The sequence below is a fragment of the Sciurus carolinensis genome, chromosome 5 (assembly GCF_902686445.1).
Source record: "Sciurus carolinensis chromosome 5, mSciCar1.2, whole genome shotgun sequence".
Taxonomy (NCBI): domain Eukaryota; kingdom Metazoa; phylum Chordata; class Mammalia; order Rodentia; family Sciuridae; genus Sciurus; species Sciurus carolinensis.
Window position 1 is genome coordinate 47816046 of NC_062217.1, and position 6000 is coordinate 47822045.

Genomic DNA, 6000 nt, shown 5'->3' on the forward strand with positions numbered 1-6000 from the left:
CTTCTCTGTCTCCCAGTGTTACATGACCTGCTTACATAACAATGCTCTCCAGTTACCTAATAAACCAGCAGAAACACAACACTGTGGACTGTCCCTGTTTGAGGATATGGAAGTGGACTTCACTGAAGTCACCCTGAGTCAAGGATATAAATACTTACTAGTTTTTGTCTGCACCTTCTCGGGATGAATGGAATTCTTTCCTACCTGAACTAAAAAGACAAAAGAGATAACTAAGGCTCTCCTGTTATTCCCAGACATGGGATGCCTCTAACAGTAGGATCAGACAATGCAGCAGTGTTTGTGGCTAAAACAATACAACAGGTGACAGGGCTTTAAAAAATTCAGTGGAAACTACATACTGCCCATATCACCCTCTTAAAAATGAAATGTTTGTGCCAGGCAAACATAAGATTTTTGCCTTTTAAAATTCTGTATGGGTGACCACCCCCACTGGTCAGCTTAATGGGAGACACCAGAGAATTAGGAGACTTAGATTTACATAAACAGCTACAAAGATTGGGGCTCACTACCCCACAAATATGTAAGTGGGTCACAGAATACCCGTAACCTGGGGTGTAGCTGTTCACCCCAAAAACACTGGGGAACAAATATGAATAAAAGACTGAAAACCAATGTTAAAAGGGCCCCACACTGTAACCTTAACCACCCCTACAACTCTCAAGTAACAGAAATATTTTACTTTACTTTTTTTTTTTCTTTTTCTGCGGTGCTGGGGATCGAACCCAGGGCCTTGTGCTCACAAGGCAAGCACTCTACCGACTGAGCTATCTCCCCAGCCCGGTTCAAGTAACAGAAATAGACATCTGGATCCCCACTCCAGAGCCAAACCTGATGGTCCAACTGAGGATCAGGAGAAATGGAGAATTGTCCTTAATCTGGAGAGATTCCTGGGTCTGATGCTACAAAGGAGAAAATGATCTCAAAGTTCTGCTCTGGCCACACCAGAAGCTGGTCAGTCAACACATGGCTGAAGCCCAAGGAGTCAACTGCCTAGTGAACAACCTACTTAAATAGAATTTCATATATGTTTATAAGAATATTCATGTTTTTTGACATGTATACTTATATATTCACATAAATATTTATATATACATTCATATCCTATCTTTAAACCAAACCATAATCATACAATACTAAACCAATCCATACATGAAACCATATATATTTAGTTTATTTTTTATTTAAATTTTTTTCTGTTGTAGATGGACACAATGTGTTTATATTATTTATTCAGTTTTTAATGTGATGCTGAAGATTGAACCTAGGGTCTCACATGTGTTAGGCAAGTGCTCTACCACTGAGTCGCAACACTAGCCCTAAATAGGTTTTCATATATTTTTTCAAATATATATTCATATATATTCATATATGTTAACATATGTTCATATCTATCCCTAATCCTACTCCTAAACTTGGTCCTAACCCTAAAAATACTCCTACACTTAAAACAATTTATATATAATACCATATCCATTTGTTTGAATATTAATATATATTTTGACATATATTTATATTCACATGTATATCATACATATATTCATGTATAAATATATTAATTTATATGTAAATACCCTTCTTTATACCACACCATAACCATATACCTAACTATAACCATATCTACATATGAAACTGTATATATTTATATAGGTGTTCCTATATATATTTTTTCACATATACATTCATACATGTATTCATACATATTGATATATATTTCATACCCTAACCTGAACACAAACCTACCTCTAAATTTAGTCTTAGACCTACCACTAACCACTAAACCTAAATTTACATCTATTTTAAACTATACATTTATATGAATATTCATATATATGTTGATATATATTAACATATATATTCATATATATTCATTTATATATTTATACCCTATGTTTAAACAAAACTGTATCCATACAATTAACCCTAAACATAACCAAATATGAAGTCACATATATTTATAAAGATTTTCATATATATTTTCACATATATATTCATTTATATATTCATATATATTGACATATATGTTCATACCCTAACTTTAACACTAACCCTACCCCTAAACAAACTTAGTCTTAAACCTAGGATTACCGATAAACCTACATCTGCTATTATATGAAACTACATAAATTTATATGATTATTCATATATATGGATATACATATTTATATATTCAGATATATATTCATATATATCCATTATATAGTATATATTTATACCCTATCTTTAAACCAAACTGTATCCATATGACTAACCCAAAACATATCCACATATGAAGTCATACAGATTTATATAGGTTTCCATACATATAGTCACATATGTTATCATCTATAAATTCATATATATTGACACTTATGATCATTTCCTAACCCTAACCTAAGCCTACACCTTAACTTAGTCCTAAACTTAACACTACCACTATACCTAAACCTATTTATATAGAAAACCAGATATATTTACATGCATATTCATATATACTGAAATGCATTTCTTTATTTACATAAAAATTCATATATATTCATATTTCTTAATACCTTCATATCCTATCTATAAACCAAACTGTAAACATATACCAACACTAAATTTATCCATAAATGAAACCTTATATACTGATAGTTTCTCACATACATTTTCACATATATATTTATGTATATTGATACATATGTTACTTCTGTAACATATATAATACACATGTAAACATATACCTAACCATAACCATATCCATATAGAAAAATGTATATATTTATGTTTTCATATATATTTTCATACAAATCTTCATTTTTATATATTCATATATAGATATATATGTTCATACATTAAAACTAACCCTAGCCCTACACCTAAACTTAGTCCGGACCCTAATGCTATAACTAAAACTAAACCTACTTATGTAGAAAACTATATTTGTATAAATATCCATATATATTTTAACATATACATTATATATTCAATTCATATTCATATATATTCATATATTTAAATTTACATATTCATACCCTATCTTTAAATGAAACCATAACCATACACCAAACCCTACACATATCAACATATGAAACCACATATATTTATACAGGTTTTTATATATATTGTTATATATATAATCATATATAGATATATAAGTTCATTTCCTAACCCCTAACCCTAACACCAACCCTAAACTTATTAAACCCTAACTCTACTTCTAAACATAATCCTACTCATATAGAATTCCATGTTTATATGAATATTCATATATGCCTTGATATGTATATTTATATATTCTCATTAAATGCAGATATTCATATATATATTTATGTATATATTCATACCATATTTTCAAACCAAAACGTAATAATACACCAAACACTAAAATATCATATATGTAACCATATATACTTGTATAGGTTTTCATACATTATTTCACATATATTTATATATTTCATATATATTTTTTAATTTTCTTAGGTGTAGATGGACACAATACCTTTATTTAATTTATTTATTTTTATGTGGTTCTGAGGATCAAACCCAGTGCTTCACATGTGCCAGGCAAGTGCTCTACCATGGAGCCATAACCCCAGTCCCATATATACTGATATATGTCTATTCATATCCTAATACAAACCCTAACCCTAGTCCTAAACTTAGTATTAACCCTAAAAACATCCCTAAACTTAAATCAATTTATATAAAATACCATATATATTTTAAATATCATATATATTTTTATATATGTATTTATTTATTCACATATATATTCATTTATATGTTAATATCCTATATTTAAACCATACCATAACCATATACTTAACCATAACCAAATCCATATTTGAAACCATGTATATTTATATAGTTTTCATATATATTTTCACATATATTTTGGGATATATATGTTCGTTTCCTAACCCTAGTCATACCCTAACATCACCACAAAACCTAAACTGACTGATATGTAAAACAATATATACAAATATTCATATATATTTTGACATACATATTTATATATTCATATATATTCATATATTCATTTATATAGTCATACCCTATATTTAAATGAAGCCATCACCACACAGCTACCCATAAACATATGTACATATGAAGCCATATATATTAATATGTATTCATATATATTTTCACATATATATTCATATGTAGTGATATATATGTCCATTCTCCAACCCTAACCCTACACAAAAACTTAGTCCTGCTCTAACACTACCTCTAAACTTAAACCTACTTATATAGAAAACCATATATATTTATGTGTACACACATATATTCTGAAATGTATATTTATATATATATTCAATATAAATTCATGTATATTCATATATATTCATTTACACATTATACCTTATTTTTCAATAAACCATAAGCATACACCTAACTCTAAACCTATCCATGTATAAAAACATGCATATGTATATAGATTTTCATAGATTTTCACATAAATATTCATACAGTAACCTTAACCCTACTCATAGTATTAGTCATAAACTTAACACTACCCCTATATCTAACTGTGCTTGCATAGAAAACCAGATATATTGATATGAATATGTGCTGCTCAGTGTCAAACCCAGTGCCTCACATGTGCCAGGCAAGTGCTCTACCACTGAGCTACAACCCAGTCTTTCACATCATATCTTTAAACCAAACCATAACTGTACACATAGGACTAAATCTCTCCATATATGAAACCATATATATTAACATAGATTTTCATATGTTTTCACATATACATTCATTTACATATTCATTCATTACATATATGTTCATAACCTAATCCTACACCTAAACTTACACCTAATTATAACACTACCCCTAAAATGGAACAATCTTATATTAATACCATAAATATTCACATATACATTGACATGTTTCATATATTTACATATTTATAAATATAGTTTTGTGTACTTACACATGTTATTTTATATATTCTTACTATTTATTTATTTATTTATTTATTTATTTTGGTGCCAGGGATTGAACCCAGGGGCACTTAACCACTGAGTCATATCCCTAGACCTTTTTTGTATTTTAATTAGAGACAGGTCTCACTGAGTTGCTTAGGGCCTCACTAAGTTGCTGAGACTGGTTTTGATCTTTCGATCCTCCTGCCTTAGTCTCCCAAGTTGCTGGAATTACAGGTGTGTGCCACCACATCTGGCTCATACCCAATATTTAAACCAAACCATAACCATGTATCTAACACTAAACCTATCCACATAAGAGGTCATATATTTATGTAATGTTTTTGTATATTTTCACCTGTAAATTCATATATATATTCATATATATTGATATATGTTGATTCCCTAACCCTAACACTAACCCTATCCCTTAACTTAGTCCTAACCTTAGCACTGCCCCTACACTTAATCCTACTTATATAGAAAACCAGATATATTTATATTAATATTCAAATATATTTTGACATGTATATTTAAATATTTACATATCAATTCATTTATATTCATACCTTTAAACCAGTTATCATATACCTAACCCTACAGCTATCAATATATAAAAACATTGCACATGCACAAGGCCCTGGGTTCAAGCCCCAGCACCAAAAAAAAAAAAAAAAAAATATATATATATATATATATAAACACATATGTATATGTTTTCATATATTTTTTCATATATATATTTTATATATATTTATATTCATACCCTAACCCTAACCCTAAAACTACCTCTAAACTTAGGCCTAAACCTAACACTACTTCTAAACCTATACCTATTTATATATAATACCATATACATTTATATGAATATTCACATGTATTTTGACATAGATATTCATATATTCACATATACATTTATATATACATTCATATGTATTCATATATATTCTTTTATGCATTCATATTCTATCTTTAAAACAAACTGTAACCACACACCTAACACTAAACCTATCCATATAAGTATTGTGTATTTCTATAGTTTCCTATGTATTTTCATATACATATTCAAATAAGTAATCATATATATTGA